General features: G+C 42.1%; 1 long non-coding RNA gene across 1 annotated transcript; it reads left to right on the top strand.

Moving 5' to 3' along the window:
* The first annotated feature begins 73 nt into the window (after positions 1–73).
* Positions 74–12,317, top strand: LOC114030136. The gene is made up of 4 exons (XR_003567556.1): positions 74–399; positions 10,817–10,929; positions 11,657–11,733; positions 11,825–12,317. It is a non-coding gene; the product is annotated as an uncharacterized LOC114030136 (long non-coding RNA).
* The last annotated feature ends 7,549 nt before the right edge of the window (positions 12,318–19,866 follow it).

The raw sequence follows: 19,866 nt of genomic DNA, 5'->3' as shown, positions 1-19,866 counted from the left end.
TAGCAGAGGGGCGAGGGTGGAGGGGAATAGTGAGATGGGGAGGGGGAAAAAACAACACTGGGGTCGACTTTTGAAGAGGAGAGCGGTGGAGGGGTATAGGCTGAGTAGCAGTCGATCCACGTGCCTTCTGGGTCTGAACCCCGAATGACTACCGGGAACTTGGGGAGGAGAGGCGGCGAAGATGCAAGAACTCCCCAACAGCCTTGGAGCTAAATAAGCTTCACTGTGGCGGGGGATTTCCAGGGTTACTGTGTCAGAGACCCTTCTCCGAGTCTTTCAATCTGGGGCGAAGAGAGTGACCTCAAACTGGGAAGCCCAGGCGCTCATCTCCCTGCGTGCTCTCCATCCCCTTTTTACTTAAAAATCTCGAAGCAGCAGCTAACTAGTGCTGCAATCCAGGTAGGTGCATTAAATATTCAAATAGCCCCAACTGATAGGGTGACTCGGAAACAGGGAATCTGTCCCAAGATAACTTGTGCGGTCTCCCCTCACGAAAGCCCCAGGGGCAGCAAAAAAGGCACCAGTTTTTTTGACCAGACCAAGGCTACCATAAGGTGACGTCAGGGACTTAACGGGATGGGGTCGGGGGGAGGGGGAGATGGAGCAAAGATTTAGGATCTCCATTATTTTAAATTAACACCATGCAAATTAGATCCAAAGAGGGGGTCTAATCACCTACTATTTTTGAGTCGTTAACCACACTCGGATGGCTGGCTCTAGGCAAAACAGTGAAGCAATAATTTCACATTTATATAGCGCGTTAACGTTTGTAAAGAGCATCCCTTTCCAACCCAGCGCCATCCTGCATATTCTTCCCTCGGGCGGAGTGTTCTGAAGAATTTGTTCACACTGAAGTGTTAGGGACTTTTTGTGTTACACTCCTCCACCTCGTTTTTTGCATTTTAAAAGGGGACCCCGGGGTGAGAAAGATACTTAGCAAAGGAATGAATCCTAATGGTGGAATTTCGGGGGGGCGGGGGAGGACGCTTATTTTGGGGAGGAGCACCAGTCTCCTGCCGTAAGTCTCCGGCAACCTCTGCCCAACGCTTTCTTTAACTTGAACTTACCCGCTGGTTTTGAATGATAAAAGGAAATAAATCTCGGGTTGAGCTAGAAATTGTGAGAAATAATGATTAATGAGAATGGGAAGGAAAATTGGCTTCCTGTTTCCATTCCAGCCCAGCTAGTCATCTAATCCCACCACACATTCTTCCTGCAGATTCCCCACCTTAAATTTAAGACTAGAGAGAAACAGAGACTTTCCATTCAAGGCTTAAGCAGCTTTTGTACAACTGGAATATTTGCCCAACAGTTGGAGATCTTGAACCTGTCCAGCACCTTTTGCAGTCCCTACTATGTTCGTGGGCTTGATCGCCAGACCCTCAGATCGCGCCACCCCTTTAGCCATGAGGTTACCTTCTGAAGTTCTTTCCAGATCTATATCTTGGGCTGAGGATCTTTATTTGGTGATCTTTAGATGGCCCGGCTTGATCTGGAGATTTGGGATTGAGTAATCTGTCTCTAGATTTACTTCTCTTCCCTACTAAATCCCCTAGCAAAAAGAGCAGCAGTCTAGTTCTGTGATCTATTTTGTGTTTGTTTCTTGATTATGCTTGGAGAAATCCCATAGTGACCTTTCTGACCCTCAGTTTCCCCGTAAGTTAAATGGAGATAATGTTACCTGTTCTAGCCACCTCGAAGATCAAAAGATATAATAAATGTCGGCGGAAGCACTTTGCAAAGTTTAAAGCGTTATAAAACGCAAGGTGTTAATTACCTTTTCAGTTCCACAAACAGCTAGGTAAAATTGTTGCGCAGAAGTATTCCGTAGGCACTAACCAGGGAATAGTATTTTTCAAAAACACTTTCTTAGGGTTAGGCACCTGCAGAAAGGGCATTTCCCTCCGAGGAAGACTGACAGCTACGGGTTTGTGGAGGGGAAACCAGGGAGTTAAGTATCTGGAGGCTAGTCTAACATCTTTTGTGGGCTTGCTGTATTGAGGCCAAATAAGAAAGCCTTGTCCCTTAACCTCGGGGCTTTAGAGAGAGAAAACGGCAACATTACAAGACCTGAGACCTGTCTTTTGCTCTCCTATTTTGTGTGTCCCCAGATTGGGTGAGGCTTTTTCTTTTCCACAAACCTACTGGAAGTGAATTTAGGGATTGATGAGTTTGCTTGGGGTTGCTGCTTTTTGCTTTGGTCAATTTAAAGATGAATAGTCATCGACCTCTTCTTTAAAAACAGAACTGACAGGAAGTGTCAAAACAGTGAGTAGCAAAGAAAAAGAATGTAATTATGTGTATTATATTTATCATTCTCGATTTAATTAAATTCAGCAGAGAGCACTTCAGAATTTCTTGGGCCCAGGGCAGTAAAGAAGTCCTTGGGGTCGAACGGTGTGGGTAAATAGAGATGTGAGGGAGGGTGCTGATTGGATTTGGGAAGAGGATTTTCCTTTTTGGCTATTAGGCTGGTTTCTCTACTTTATTTTATTTTATTTTTTATTCCTTTTGTATATGGTAATCAATTAGTTATCCTTTTATTCTGTGGCATTGCAGTCTCCTCAGTGACATTTTCCAATCTGTCACTCTGCACATTTTTTTATTACCAGTTTTCTCCCCCTCCCCCTTTTTCATATTACTAGTTTTCTGCCTCGATGCCCACACAATAACCTTCAATAAAGCAAAATCCAACTTCCTTGCCTAACAAGTTCTGTTACCAGTAGCCTACATCTACCACCACAGAACAGTTCCCATTCTTTTATTTTTTTCCCCATTCCTTTCTACAGAGCTCTGGTTTCTACAGAGCTCTGGTTTTTCCTCTTATGCCTTACAGAACTTCTACCTCCATCCCATTCTTACACTTTCAAGGCTGCCTGGGTCCTCTTTCTGCTGAGCCAACTCCCTGTGGATCCCGACTCATTTCATAGACTTTATAGAGAAAGAACCTTAGATTTCAGGACCTTCAAAATGAGTCAGGCCTCCCTATTCTGTTTTGGGCATCCACTCTCTGAGCTGGAAACTTCACAGGTGTATTTGAGGTTGTTACCCACCTCCATATCCTTTCCCAAGTTAATAATGTTCATCGAAAGTCCTGAATGAAGTGAACATGACATGCAGAAATTATGAAATGACTGTCTGGGTACATACTTAAAGGAAAGAAGTAGGAGTCACCCTCAAATATATCTCCGCCAAATTAGAGCTGCGTGTTTTTTGTATAGCCTGTCAAAGGTTAGATTAGTTGGAAGCAACGTCATTTTCCTCAGGCCCTGCTCTCCTAACATAGGAACTCCCCCTCCCAATCCCTTTACTATCCTTAATCAGTTATCTATTTTTATCTGACAGATTTTTTTTTTTTTTGGTCAAAACCAGCAGCCAAGCAACATAGTCCCATTTCTAGATGCTACCACTGAGAATGGAAAACTTTACTGCATTTGGAGTGAAAAAAATCAAGTTTAAAAAGACCAATAATTTTGGTTATTTGACAAGACTATAATATAAAGAGTTTCTTTTCCCCAGGTTTCCCTTTTGGTGAGATTGAGAAGAGAATTGAATGTTTCATTAACACTCATCCCTTCTTCTTCCCCCTCCCCCATCTTTCTCTACCAAGCTTCCCATCTGATGACTTAATAGTATTGACTGGCTTTTAATTCTGATTAACACTCTCAGCTGTCAGGAGGGAGATGCTAGAAGGACACACACAGACTGTACTGTCCAACAAATACATAGATATCTGGAGAATTTTCTTTACTTCCCTTTTCCCCATCCCTTTGAAATGACATTAAGTTGGGCAGAGACGAGGAGAGAAAAGGTAGAATAAAGACAGAAGGGAGGAGGGGGTGGAGGAAGGAAATAACAACAACAAAAAAAGCAATTTACTTTCTTTTCTAAGGCAGCTAGTAAAATTCCTAAGGGAGATCAAATGCCAAAATTGACTGTCTTGGTATATTTTAGACCAGATTGCTTGGGTGAATCATGTCAGGGTTTCAAGCTGTACCCTAGAGAGACTGGGAGTCATGAAGAAGAGCACGAAACATCTTTGAGGTTGGGAGGTAACCCTCCAGAAAGGCAGGAGGGGTGTGTGTTTGCTCCAGTGCTAACCCATCCAATCACCCTCAGGATCTGCCTCCCCCCCATTCATTGCAAGACATGCTGGGCCTGGGGGAGAGGAAAGAATAGGGAATACAGCAAAGAAAAAACAAAACAAAACAGGAAAGCAGCTATAAAACATGGTCCCCAAAGGAAAGGTGCAAAATCCATTTGAGCCAGAGATGGAGATATCTCCACCCTGGGTTTTTTTTCCCTCATTTGCTTTACAACTCTGCAGACATCAGGTTAGCAAAAGGTAATAAATAGTCTTTGCACAGTGGGATCCAGACTAGTGAAAACAGTTTACTGAAATTAATGGGCCTGGCTTGAACCAAAACCTCCACTTTGGAATTAATGCCAGACATAGTTTTCCTGAACTCTATCCAACTGCCTGAGCGACAGACAATTTTCATTCTATTTGTACTAAAGGCTTATGACTAGTGCTGGAAAATAAAGCCTGGGCCCTTGATCTCCCTGTACATTAAAAACATTTTTAATTATATATTTTAAAAATTAAGAACAGGGAGAGTACTGTGCCAATTCATGGATTCTGCCAGCAGAAGTCCTAGTGTTCTGGGCAATATGTGGTTGTCAGAAATTCTCATGAAAACTCTCCATTTAAAAGCCAGCCTTCATTCTCCTCCACCCCCAACTCCCCACTTCCTTTTCTACAGCATTCACCCAGGGATTGGTCTCAGAGATTCTCCCCATCTTAGCAAAATACTGGGGAGGGAGGGACAAGGGGAGAAAAAGTGGCAACCACTAAGACATTGTCCACTTGTCTCAGGAAAGTATCACCACTTGGTAATAATTTGTAATGAATGATGCTTAAATGATACTGTAAACGACAGAGCCAAAGCTGGTTTTTTTCCTCCTTGCCGCCTTTCCTCCGCTGCCGGGCTATCTGCAGATCTAGGCAGCCGTTTCTGTAGGATGCAAACACACATCTCATTTGCCTCCCCCTGCGTGCGCGGGGGCGCGCTCGCACACACACACACACACACACACACACACACAGAGACACCAGCAGCAGCAGCATTTTACAGGTACAGGGAATCCACTGTGCCGCCTTCAGCTAGCCAGTTAACCTGAAACTGCTTTTCCTTTTCCTTTTCTCCCCCCTTCTCCCTGGATTATTAATAAAAACAGAATCCCAGGCAGCCGGCTGGGTGTTTGCTTTCACTGTACAATCTGCACTTGTGACACAGGACATGTGGAAAATTTTGAGTGCACTGCAGTGAATGGTATGGGGAGGGAGAAGGAGAAGGAGCGTGAGGAGAGGGAGGAGGGGGGTGAGTGTGGAGGGAAAAGGGGGAGGGAGGGAGTTACTTTTTAGCTTCCGCTAAGGCCTTGGCAGCTTGCCAGCACTGAAGGATTGTGGGAACTGAACGCCTCCCAAGTACAAACTGCCAGTTTTAAGCAGCCCTGACAGTCCTGCTCCTTCCAAACTTGGCAGCAGTTCAAAGTGCTCTTTCATTTGAAATTCTGGAAGCCTGCCATGTGCAATGCAGATTTGCGGTGCCTGCTCTCATAAGGAACTGATAAATGCCGTACAGTTGCCATGGGGACAGGAGGCTATCAGAATGGCCCTGTGATCTACAGCCTCTCAGCTCTGCAGGGTTTCTCTCTCTCTCTGTGTCTCTCTCTCTGTCTCTGTCTCTGTCTCTCTCTCTCTGTCTCCCTCCCTCTCCCTGTTTTTCTGTCTCTTTCTCTCTCTCATGCACGCGCGCGCACACACACACACATCTTCCCCCCTCCCCTCTTTCTGTAAGATGGTGAAATAAATGTTCTGGAAAAGCTTAACCCTTCCCAGCTATAGTTCTGATGATTCAACCAGACAAAGCTGGAATGGGATGAAAAGAAGGTGGTTTGAAGTTTGAGCACAGCTCCAACCCTGCCTGTCAGTCACCCCTTCGTCCTTTTTCCGTGCCTGTGAGGGGAGCCTCTTCTCCGTTCTCTCCTCTCCCTCCCTCCCCTTCTTCCCCTTAGTCCTTCCTTTACCCTGGCTCTAAGGCTTATACAAAGCTGTGTTTTTCATACAGCATTTCAGCAAAAGAGAAAAACCCCAAGAGCCGGCTTGGAGTCATTAAAACCCGGATGTAAACATAACAGCCCCACATTCTGCACAGTTTGAGTGTATTTTATCTTTTTTAAACAATATTTAGCTGGCAACCTCCCCCAGCATGTATGCCAGATATTTTAGCCAGCGGCTGACGTCATTCAGCATCCATCTTGCTGTGCTGTTTTGCCTTTCCCACATTTCCCTTGCTCTGGGGCTGGGGACTGTGATTTTGCCTAAAATTGGGATTCTTTCTGAAGCTCTCTCTCTACAGAACTATACCTCGAATCCCTTCAGAACCAGGGCCATGGTGAACACGACATTCCCATGTCAATGATCTCCTAGTTCATAGCGCTGATTCAGGACCTCACTCTGGGAAAGCAGAGGTGAAATAAGGCTACTCTTAGACTATTTCAACTTGATCAGTCAGTGTGAGTAGGGTGTGTGTGTGTGTGTGTGTGTGTGTAAAAATCTAGATCTTAAGCAACACATTTTGCACACGTCTAGTCCAATTCAATATACAGACACAGAATAATGACACTAACCATTGGGTATATGGTAACATCTATGCTTCCAGCTTTATGGGTGGCCTTTTATAATGGGGTATGGAGAGGAGAGAAGGAGAATTTCTACTCTTTGGAAACCAAAAAGGGCTGGTGATTTATTTGTATTGAGGCAAGAATGGGGAGCAAAATATATCCTCTACTGAGCTTACTGTTTCCTGGACTTAAATGTTCTTTAACATACCAGTGAAGGCATGCATTTTCCATTCATATTTTCCTGTGGTTTTCAATATTATCTGCTAAATATATTGCTCCAAACTGTTTACTTTGGGGCTTTGGCCTACAGACCTCGGTCTACTCTCAACACCCAAGGCTATTCTACAAAAAGATTATGTGCATGCACTTTAAAGAGTACTTTAGACTTGTTTGAGGACATGAGGGCAGTGGGGATTTTTATTTGGGACTGTCATTTTTAGTAGCTAGTTCCCCTGGATAATGAGAGCTCCAGAACCCATTTGTCCAGATTTCTGGAGCACTTTGCACATGATAAACAGTCAGGACAATACTTCCACAAACCATCATGCACTGCATCATGTTGGAGCCAAAATATATTTTGCTTTAAGGGGGAGAAAAAGAGCTCAAAGTTTGTGAGGCTTCACTATCATTTTTAACTGGAATTTCTTTACCTGCCTTTCTCTGGGTTTCTGCCTCCAGTTGTCATGGCAATTTCTGGTTGCTCTATGCATTCTGTTTGTCTCCTTGGAATTTCCTGATTCTTCAGTAACCCCTTCCAAATAAATAAATAAATACCATCTGCTTTCCATCCTTCCAGCAGGCTGAAGAACTAGATCCATCAGTACTTAAACTCTGCTACTGGGTACATGAGTCTCACCTGGAAAAAGGGGGAAATGGGGGAAAATGGAGAGATGCTTTGGGAGTAGTAGGGCTAATGATTTAAATTTCTCTCGCTGGCTGAAATAAAAGGGAAGGGGGCTATCAGGCAAATCTTAGAAAATAGCAATTATTTTATTCTGTAATTCCAAAAGGCCCATTTCACTCAAACCTGAAACCTTCCAGGCTAAACGAGGGCTTTGAGGTGGGGGGGGGGGGAGCTGGAGAAAAGGGAAGGCTTTTCACTGCTGCTAAGCTTTTGATAGCAGAAAGTATATTTAGCATTGGTTGTTTCTTTTCCCAAGATGACAGGCGAGTATCTTTATTGAGCGCCAGGGAGACAGAGCTTTAAACACTACCTGACTGTATGCTCTGAGTAGGAGGCTATATTTTTATCAAGGGTTTCTGGTGACAATTTTCAGCTGGAAGAACAAAGCAGACCATGACATGCACATATCGCCAGAAACCGGAGATAAAGAGCCCTGCACAGCAGTATGTGGACAGCCTGGATGTATTTTTATATTTTAATGCTTGGGGTAACCATGAGCAGTCAACTCCTCCCTGTGCTTCCTTTAACCGCACCCCCCTCCCCATCTGCAGCCAACTTTCACATTTCAATCCCTAACCTTCCCCTTCTTTGAATGTCCTTGGCTGTGTTTTTTTCTAGGTCGATCTGGACAAAAAAAAAATCTTTCCTATGCCTCCCTCTCCCGAGTCAAGCAGGGAAATCTGGAGATGTACAAGTAACCATTTCAGTGTGATTGAGTGACCATCAAATCTGTGGCAAGCATAGTAATTCCAAACAACCTTGACATTCTCTCTTTTTTTTTTTATACTATTGGAAAAGGCCTGATAACATCAGAAGAGGCCATGGCATGGCCCGTTTGTGCCCAAGGCCTGAAAAGCCTGTTATTCTTCCAGGTTTCCCAGAAATCTATGATTAGGAAGGTCTGTTGTTAGGCCAGAGAGATGGGGGTGGGGTGGACAACAAAAAAATTTTGTTTGTTTCTTAGCATGTGACCCAGAATGTTTTTTTTTTTTTTTTAAAGCTAATTTTAACCCCACTAAAGTGCTTCTGGGAAAGGAAAAAAAAGCCAACAACTTGCATCTGGAGGGAGAGTAACTGTGGGCTGGATGAAAAGCTTTTTCAGCCTTGTGCTCCTTCCTGTTTCAGTTTCCAAACTTGCATTAATCAGTAACCTGAAAAAATGATGAGTTTCACCAAATTCCTGGATGTTCTACAGAACAACAATGAGTCTATTTTAGGTGGTATGCGTCTGGCTCATTACCTGGAGGCTATTGTTTTGGGTAATGTGAATGCTTTGGATTTCTGGTGCTGGCTTTCTGGGATCTCAAACCACCTAAAACACTCTAACAAGACTAGTCTGATCATAGCCCTGGGAGGGAACCTGAGGGTATCAGTGGAGATCTAGAAGCTAGCTAGCTATCCTTACCTTACCACCAAATAATGAAGGTGCTCTGGGTCTGGTGGGAAGATGAGCAGGCTAAAGATACCAGAGCAGTGATGTTTGTAATGTTTTATTATTTGGGGTAGGGTTGTGGGGAGGTAAGACGGGCTTGGTGCTATGATATTTGTAGCCTGTGAACATTTAAAGAGCTAGAATGTTCTTGGTACAGCGAGCAAAGCATGAGATTTGAATCATTGGACGTGGGTTCAAATTCCAGCCCTGCTGCTTAACTTTCCCAGAGTGACTTTGGACAATCAATCAATAATGATTTATTGAGGAAATTACTATGTGACTGAAGCTATTTTAAGAGGCTGGGGATATAAAGGCAAAAGTAAAGTTGTCCCTGACTACAAGGAGAAAGAAGGTACGTACATAAATTTATACAAAGTCATTATCAGGTAGTGGAAAAGGCAAAGGGAAATACTAACTAAGGGGATCAGCAAAGACCTTATGAAAGAGGGTGCTAATTGAGACTAGCTTGAAAGGAAACCAGGTATTCTAAGAGTTAGAGGTGATGAGGACAAAACCATAGAGAGGGAGATGACGAAAAAAAGAAGTCAGGTTGGCTGGACCTTAGCATGGAAGGATAATCTTGTAAAAATAGGTATTATTGTGTAGGGAAAATAATTTAACTTCTTTGGGACTCAGTTTCCTTCTCTATAAAATGAGGGTGTTGGATTAGATGATTCTAAGGTTTCATAACTCCAATTCTGTAATCCCATAACCAGTGGCGGGCCTTTCATATTCACACCCACACATTTTTATGCATATGCTCCTCGAAGGGCCCAAGAGTCAGGATAGCATAGTGAATAGGGTACTAGACTTGTTGTCAGTTTGACCTGGGTTTGAATATTGCTCATGACACATTAACCATTTGGCCTGGAGGTTATCTCTTCTGAGCCCCAGTTTGGGGGTCATCCATGATGATTTATGATTTGTGATCATCCATAAAATGGGAAAGAGGATTATTAATTATGCCTCCTTCACAGGGTTGGAGAAAACGTAGGGAAAAAATTATTTTGAAAGCTAATGTCATCAAATGTCTGGGACCCCTTTAATCATCTTCTCACCCTGGACTCAAAATTTTTAAAGACCTGACCTACTCTCTCTGCCTTCTTCTCAATCCTATTCCCAATAAAATACACCCTCCATAATCACTGTATATATGTTCCTAGGTTTTTAAAGCTAGAAGGGACCTTAGTTATAATTTAATGCAATCCCTTTATTTTGTAGCTGAAAAGACAGAGGTCCTCAAAGGGTATGAGACAGCCCAAACCACAGCCAATCGAACTAGGACCATACCTGCCAACTCCCAGAGCAATCTCTTCTTTTCTTTACCCTATCATGTCTCTCATTCTCCTATCGTAGCTAATTGTCATTGCTGGGCCTGCCAGCCAGTGATTACCAGCTGAGGGTTCTATAGTCTAAATGTAGCTGGACCAAATCAAGAGGGGTTATAAAGCCATATGGTCAAGGATGTGGCCCATTGGGTTAAGTTGATCACTGTTAAGCCAGGTAACCCAAGAGGAGTGAATGGGCATGGTCTGAGGGTCCTAGGTCTGAGAAGATTGAAAAAGGGAAGCATCAGGGCTTTAGCCTGAGGGTGAATACAGCAGAACTCCTGGAGACTGGCTTAGTCACCAGGAGAGGCCTGTAGAAGGAGTTGTTTTGACAGCTCTGTGGGGGCTTCCGATGCTTTTAAATTCCCTGCTCAGCCCTGCTTTACCTGGTTAACTCCTCTGAGGTTTTCAAGGTTATTCGTTAATCTCTCACCAAGTACTTTTACTCTCTTTTTATTCCTGCAGAGTGCCATCTCTTGACAGACAGGATGGCTTAGAAAAAAATTGGAATTCCCTAAATGACTCAGGACCTAGATCTTCATTCTCCTCTGAAGTTAGGACACACTTCCTGATCACAGGTATTCTGACCCTAAGAACTGCAACCAGGCAGTAGCAACAACGTGAACTTACGTTCTGTTTGGGGCACAATGTATCCTGCAGTCAGGAAGACCTGAGTTCAAAATCTGGCATCTGACACTGGCTGTGTGACCCTGGGCAAGTCTGTCTCAATTTCTTCATCTGTGAAATGGGGATAATAATAGCATCTACCTCCCAGCATTGTTGTGAGGATCAAATGAGTTAACAATTATAAAGAGCTTTGCAAAGTGCCTAGAACAAAGCAGGTGCTAAATAAATGTGAGCTATTATTATTTACATGTATATCATGGAAACAAATAATTTTCTTGTTTTTAGTAAGATGTTCTGGGACAGCTAGGTGGTGCAGAGGATAGAACACCAGCCCTGAAGTCAAGAGGACCTGAGTTCAAATCCAGCCACAGACCAAACACTTGTCACTTACTAGCTTCGTGACCCTGGGCAAGTCACTTAACCCCAATTGCCTTTAAAAAAAATGTTCTGCTTTCATTATAATGATCTGTGCCTATAAGTAAGTGAAAGCATTTTTAAACGTCTTAGGCCTTGTGGTTTAGAGCAAGGGAACTGTTTTCTATCAACATTTTTGCCTCTAATCAACCCATAAAAGTATTTTATGAATTGAAAAGTGGTTATCTTTTATAATAGAAAGGTAAAGACAGGCACTAATTATTGCTGAATTTGTTCATTGTTCATTCGTATTTCTGTATACAGTGATTCATTGCAAAGGTTCCCAGTTTGGGGTACATGTAGCCCAAGAGTACCAAAAAGCTTGTCAAAGGAAGCGTTTGGTAAATAATCATATTATCCTATTGAATTCTATTGCATTTCCTATATGAATATGGTAAACTCTACAGTTTTATTATCTTTCATACCGAATAGGTGGTATTAGGAAGACTGCTGAAAGCCAAGGAGTGTGGGAACTGAAAGTGGTTTGGAACCACTGCAGTCAAGGCACCCTGGAAGAGCATTGGGATTGGAAAAAGGAAGATTCCAACTCTGTTCCTGACACTCCCTAAGCTGTGTGACCCTGGGCATGGTGAGAAGGAGTTTACTGCCAGATGAAATCACAGTTCCTTCACTTGAATATTACAGAGCTTAGCCTTTCTTTCACCTTTCAAGTTAAAGCTTCAACAACAACAACAACAACAAATTTTTGTGTGGTGCTTTTAAGGTTTGCAAAGTGCTTACTCCAATAGTTTCATTACTAGAATCCAGATGCTTCTAGGATGGAATTGACTAGTAAAAACATCACTCCTTACCAACATGGTGGGAGGGATGGAAATTGGGGGAGTTTTTGGTTGTTTTGTTTTTAAAAATCCCTGTTCCATGGGCTTCGGAATGGGCAGGATTTTTGGTATGAGAGAGATCCAGATTGGGGCTGGGGAGGAGGGGGGAAGAAGGGAAGGAAGGGTGAGTATCTTGCCCTCTGGGTGGGTTTCAATAAACAGCTCTGAGGAGACTGAATATAATTTAGCTGCCTTTTTTTTTTTTTTTAAAGGACAAATGTTTAAATTGACCTGGAAAACCCTCACTTTTTCCCCTTCCCTACAATCCACGCCTGTGCTCCTGAACATAAATCAACAAGAGCTTTTACCCAAGTTCTTTCTTTTATTATTATTATCTTTGGTTCAGGAAACTTTTGGAAAGTTTCCCAGACTGTGTCTATAGAATGTTTCCAGGGAAAATGCATAAGGAGAGTCTGTGTTTTGAGTTACATTGAAGGGGCCTGAGCATGTTTTTCAGCACACTGGGGCTGGGGCAGAGCCAGGAACTGTGCAAGAGGCCGGGAAGTGGGGGTGGGGGGAACAGTGCCTAGGAGAGCTTTTACCATCCAAAAGCTATTTGAAACAAAGGTGTGGTTTAGCAGGCCTGCATGCTCTTGACTTCTTCCAGTTTCTTATTATTGCAGCTGGTATGATGTAAGGCTGAGTACGGAGGAGCTGAGGTATCCAAGACTCCAGGAGAAATGCTGAGAACAGCTGTTTGACTGTAAACAGTAACAAGGATTTGAACTTCATTTGCAAGCTGGGAGCATTCATAGTTTTTGCATAAATAATTCCTCAGGAATTTGATCTGGAAGTGCGAGGAAACACCGAAAGAAGCAGGAGCATCGCTTGGGAGGGACAAATATTCTTGGGTAGCCAGGGCAGAGGTCTGTTTTAGCTTGGGCAACCTCCTTCCAGTCCCAGCTCACAGCAGGGCACTGAAGCCTACAGAAGATCACGGAATGGGCAAGCCAGCATTTAGAGATTAGGATAGGGATAGATGTAGAGATATAGATATGAATGCAAAGCGTGCACACACACAAAGACATCCACATAAAGAAATGCACGAACGTACATGCATAGCAAAACCACAGAGAGATTCATGGGAATGCCCACTTCTATACCCAGCTCTATAACATAAAGGCAGAGAGCTTTTCTAGCCTCACAAAGGCCTGGCTCCCCACCCTCGCCCTAACAATACAAAGAAATCCAGGCAGGCTCTCATGAAAAGCCTCACAAAACTACTGCATCAGTCGGTGGTGCAGCAGCAGACTCTGCAACTTTGCCAAGTTGCTGAGCTGGGGTACCCACCCTAGTCTCTAACAGAGAGAAGGCTTTCCCCTGGAACCTGCTGCTGTTGTAGCTCCTGTGATTCAGGGATTGTTGTGGAGAGAAGGAAACAAGAAAGAATCCAAGGAGTGAGAAGGGACCTCATGCAGTAGTGGAAATGAGGAGGAACTGGTCCCCAGCCTCTTGGTCTTACCAATATGTATGGGCATCAATGGTAGCAGTTGTCAAAGTTCCTACAGCGAATTAATTTGACTTCCATTTCTACTGTTCTAGCTTTCTATGGTTCTTTCCCAGAACCTGCATAGCTATGTTAGACTGGAAGATCAAGGAATCTCCGAGGTCCCTATTCCATCCAGGGGTGACCATTAGGGTGACCAGCATTGGTGCCAAAGGATGGATGTTGATCTGCTCCTTCTTCCTCTTGGCAAAGAGGTGACAAGTTATGGCTGTAGGATGTTTCATACGCAGTCAGACAGTGTAATTCTGAGGGTTGATTTGGTTAAGCTTTGTCCTGAATGAAGAGTCCATGAGGTTGGGGGATGTTGGGAAATGATTGTGACACAAAAACAAACATCAATAAAACATTTTAAAAATTGCATTTGAGGGACCTTGGGAGAAGGGATAATATTAGAAAGGAGGATCAGCAGTTTGTCCTTTTTGGAATGCATAAATCTTCCTTTCCCTAGATCAGCTTTGGCACCTGTACTCCCTTCTCAGAACTCACTGTCACCACCACGCCAATTCAATAAATATTTATTAAGGACATGTTATGTGCAAAGCACCATGCCAAGGACTGGAAATATAAAGATTAAAAAAAAAACTGGTATATCAATGAGTTTGCCATATGATGAGGTGGGGAGGGGGAGGGGGATATTCTCTCTCTCTCTCCATCTCTCCCCATTTCTCTCTTCATCTATATAGATGTAGATATATGTATGTATATGTGTGTGTACATATATGTATATGTGTATATTTACATATATACAGGTATGATATGAGACAGAAAGCTATAAGAAAATATGAAGGAGAGATCACCTCAGCTAGGGAGATAAGAGGACTACTGGAGGAGGTGACACTTGATGTGGGGCCCACTTGGGAGGAGTGTGTTAGAGATACCTTCAGGGTGGTAGAACAATCCAAGTTAAGATCAGGAAATGGGTTCAGTTTTTCTGGAAGTTAGAATACTTGGAGAGGAATAACATGAAATAAGATTGAAAAGGAAGGCTGGAGAAAGATTGTAGAGAGCTTTATCCTTGAGATTCGGAGCAGGGACATGACATGGTCAGATAAGTGCATTACAAAGATTATTTTTGCAGATGTATGGAGGATGGATTGGAGAGGGAAGAAGTCTGGAGGCAGAGAGATCAACTAAAGCTTGATTCATAGTATCATCGGGGTAATTGTCTATTCACGTTCACAGCTCGGAGCCCCCCACTGATGTATCTCCATATATCAAACTATCACAACATAGAGATTTAAAGCACACACACACATGTCATTTGAAGCTCTCACCCTAGTTCCTCTTTAACTTTTCAATATCTGTAACAGAGTAACAGAAGGACACGTTAGCTCACTTACAAAATGATGCTAGGAAAACTCACTGCAGCAGCAGACCTTGAAGAACTGGCTTCTTGCCGCAGCAAGTGGAGAGTTTTGTAGAGATCACTTTTGACCTGTCTTGATGCAGCAGTTGCAGTCTAGGCTGTGCTGATCATTCTCGGTGCTGCAACCTGGGGAGTACTGACTTCTTGATCCTATATAGGCATACCTCAGAGATATTGTGGATTCAGTTCCAGACCACTGCAATAAAGCAAAAAGCAAGTCACACTATTTTTTTTTGTTTCCCAGTGCACATAAAAGTTATATTTACACTATATTATAGTCTATAAATAAAGTGTTCAATAGTGTTATGTCTGAAAAACCCCTGATGTACATGCCTTAATTAAGAAATACTTTATTGCTAAAAATGCTAACCATCATTTGAACCTTCAGTGAGTCATATCTTTTTGCCCGTAGAGGGTCTTGCCTAGATATTGATTGGCTGCTGACTATCAGGGTGGTAATTGCTGAAGCTTGTGGTAGCTGTGGCAATTTCCTAAAATAAGACAATAATGAAGTTTGTTGCATATATTAACTCTTCCTTTCACTTGAACACTTAGAGGCCATTGTAGGGTTACTAATTGGCCTAATCTCAATATTGTTTTGTGTCAGGGAATAGGGAGGCCTGAGGAGAGGAAGAGAGATAGAGGAGTTAGTTGGTGGAGCAGTCAGAACACACACAACATTTATCAATTAAGTTCACCATCTTATACGGCTAAGGTTTATGGCACCCCAAAATTATTACAATAGTAACATCAAAAACCACCGATCTCACAGATCACCATAACAAATGTAATAATAATGAAAAAGGTTGAAATATTGAAAGAATTACCAAAGTGTGACACAGAGACACGATGTGAGCACGTGCTATTGGAAAAATGGCATCAATAGACTTGCTTAACATAGGTTTACCACAAATCTTCAATTTGTGAAAAACATAATATCAGTGAAGCACAATAAAGCAGAGCAATTAAATGAGGTATTCCTGGAGTTACCATTGCTGGCCAAATTAGCACCCTGATGATCAAGACATGAATGCAGTTTTTCCTGTCTCTTTTGTGTCTGTTGAATCAGACCCATGTCACATGCCTCATGCCACGGCCATTTAAACTCTATGCTCTGGAAGCATGCCTGTCCAATTAATAGTTTATGCTAGTTAATATCACCATACTGTGGCGGTCATGTATAGGCTTCTGAGAAGTGTGGTATGTGAATTTTTTCCATGAGCAAGGTTCTCACTAGGCCTTAAGCAATTTGGGTCTCCATTTATGACATACCTTTCTACATGCCAAATGACTGGATGATCTCTGAGGTACCTGACTACCCAAATATTCTAGGATTTTAAAATTCATCATACTAAAGTAGCAAGGTAGTTAAGCAGATAGAATGCTAGGCCTGGAGTCTAGAAGATCTGGGTTCAAATTTACTCTTAGATACTTACCAGCTGTATGACCCTGAGCAAGTCACTTAACTTCTATCTGCCTCAGTTTCTTCAATTGCAAAAAGGGAATAATAATGGTACTTATCTCCACAGGGGTTGTTGTAAGGATAAAAATGAGATAATATTTGTAGAGGGCTTTGTGTAGTGTTTAGCATACCGTAGGTGCTTAATAAATGCTTGTTTACTTCTCTTTTTGCTATAACCCTTTCCAACTTCTTCACAAACCTTCCTAGACATGGTAGCCTAGTAAATTCCTGCCACAAGACAGAGTGCAGTATGCCTTTGGAATGTCATGTGCTATATTTTTTATTGATGATTCCCAGTGCCCAAAAATCATTCTTATTTTTCTCATGTTTCCTTTCTTTGATTTCCTTTTAAACTATAGGTCCATATTTCTGCATTTTTGACTCATGTTTATGTTTGCCCAGACTAGCAGCTTTTAAAAATGTATCGAATATACAGAACCATTCCATGAAAGAGAGGAAAAATATATGCAACTTCCATCAAGTGGTAAAGTTAAAATGATATTGTAGGGTGTTGACATACATGTGGCAATTGGTAACAAAGCAAAGGTTATTCCTGCTTATAGTCAACAATCTATGTTAAAAGAGTGTCAATAATACTTTAAAAACTAGGAGGTGATTAGAGAAGAGAACTTATAAAGGAAACAAAATGATAAAACTTAAGGGATCCATAATTTCTTCTGCATGGTTACTCCTTGTACAAATGGCAGCTCACAGATTCTCTAGGACTTGCTAGACAGTCTCTGAGAGTTGTAGTGGCCAATAGACACGTCACCCTGCAGCTGTCTTGGTGATGAGTTTCTGAACTTACCTGGGTTATTCTTCAGATAACAACCATCAGTTCATCCCAGGTCCATGCTCAAAGCCTCTCCAATCTGACAGGACCTGCTAGGTCTAGTGCATGACTGGCACAGCTCTTGCTATCCTGGGATCACCTTCACCCCACAATGAGTCATTAGAGAAGGACTTGAGGGAATCTGAAATGATAATGATAAAGCAAACAAGCAAGAAAGGAGACAGATTTTGATTTGTGCCAGGCACTGTGAAAATCATTTTACAAATATTTCCTTATTTGTTCCTCACAACAACCCTGGGAAGTAGGTTTTATTATTATCATCTTTATTTTACAGATGAGAAAACTGAGGCAGACTGAGGTTTAGTGATTATCTCATGGTCACACTTCTAGTAAGTATCTAGGGCTGGATTTGAACTCAGGTTTCCAGACTCCAGAACCAATACTCTATCCACTGTTCCATCTAGCTGCTTCTATTGTGCATATATACCCAATACCTCATTATGACATGGAGATGACTGGTTTCTCAAAAGCCCACAGAGCGCAGACTCTGACAGGTTTACCACACTTGAAAAGGTTCAGGTGTAACAGATCAAATCTGTTTTCCAAAGACTAGCCTAGAAAAATATTATAAGGATCATCCCCAGTAGATGGGCCCTGCTTGAGTATGAATTCTTTGACCATGACAAGCCATGAAACAAAGAAAAATACAAAATTTCTCTCAGTCCTGTTTGGCTCCCTCTGCAGGGAGGGCAGCAGAATGGTAGAAAAGCGGGTAGAGGACATGAAGAATCACATTGCTTTTAGGTGGTCTATAAACTTTAACTTGGCTATTAGTATTATAAATGTATCATCCTTGTCCAAAACCAGTGGACAAACTATTGGAGGAACAAAACCTTATCAATTTATATATTCTTGCTCTTAATGAAACCAGAAGAAATGAGGGAATGGCAGCTAAATGGAGGGATGGCTCACAGGTTCTCCTTGGAGAGGCAAATAAAGGAATTGGTGAAGTTGTTTTTACCATTCATCTAAAGGCAACAAAAAACATCACTTCATGGGACAATCAGAGTCTCAAATGTGTTCACAGAAGAGGTAAAAATGGAACAAAGATGGGAAAAGCATATAGGTTGGATCAAGGAGATCAGTGCTAAAAATAGCATGACTTTAGGACGTCAAGGGGATTCACAACATATTTGGAGGAGGAGAAGATACTAGCAGAATGGAAAAGGTTCTTTTCCAACATGTATTCATTGTTGTTGTTTAGTAATTTCAGTTGTGTCTGACTCTTGGTGACCCCATTTGGGATTTTCTGGGCAAAGATGATAGAATGGTTTGCCGTTTCCTCCTCCAGCTCATTTTATAGATGAGAAACTGAGGCAAACAGGGTTAAGGGACTTCCTGAAAGTCACACAGCTGGTAAGTGTCTAGGGTAGTATTTGAACTCATAAAGATGAGTCTTCTTGATTCCAAGCCCAGTACTCTATCTACTATGCTATTCATACACACACAGATAACACACATATACTGTATATATATAGATATACGTATCTATATCTACAATGTATGTGTGTATATGTACATGTGTGTGCATGCCTGTATATAAGTACATATACATATATACATGTGTCTGCGTGTGTGTATATGTACATGACAGATAGTGCAAATTTGGACACAAAATTAAGCAAAAAGAGGAAAGTGGGATAATTTACCTTTGGGAAAATTGCAAAACTCTAGTCCAGCCACCTCATTTTATGGATAAGGAAACTAAGTCACAGAGAGGTTGTGATTTGCCCAGGGTTACACAGCAAGTAAGAGTCTGAGGTGGAATCCAAACCTAGGCCTTCTTAATTCCAAGACCACTATACTATACTCCCTATCAAGTCTTATATGTGAGTTCAAAAAAAATAAATTTTACAAATGCAAATCAGGTGAGGTTTGGCTAGACAACATTCTAAGTGAAAAAAGATTTGAAACTTGTGGAGGACATAAAGCATAACATGAAGCAATACTATGAGATGGTAACAAAAAAAAATTTGTGATATGATCTTAGGCTGCATTGAAAGGTATACAATCCAGTACTAGGAAGGCAGTAGTCCTTCTGTCCTCAGTCCCAGACAGAACATAGAAGGAGTGATTATTGTGTCCAGTTCTGGATGCTACATTTTAGGAAGGATGCTGATAAGCTAGCAAGTGCTCCTTGGAAGGCAGACGGGGTGGTGAAAGGCCTTGAAAGCATGGTGCATAAGAGCTGACACTAATATCAGTTCTTAAGGTGTGTGTCAACCATTTTGCACACATTATCTCATGTGATTCTCAGGACAGCCCGGGAGTTAAGTACTGCAAGTATTAGCCCCACCTGGAAGACAAGAAAACTGAAGCTCAGAGAAAATGTTCCTTGGCTTGTGGTCACATAGCCAGTAAAATACTGGAAGCAGGATTCAAATCCAAGTTCATCCTTGACTCCAAGCTCTGTATTTTTATTTTTACTGTGCTCATTTGCTTCTTTA

Source organism: Vombatus ursinus, unplaced genomic scaffold (assembly GCF_900497805.2).
Source record: "Vombatus ursinus unplaced genomic scaffold, bare-nosed wombat genome assembly UNPS02014945.1, whole genome shotgun sequence".
In the NCBI taxonomy this organism is placed as follows: Eukaryota; Metazoa; Chordata; class Mammalia; order Diprotodontia; family Vombatidae; genus Vombatus; species Vombatus ursinus.
This window is presented reverse-complemented; position numbering and strand designations above follow the sequence as displayed.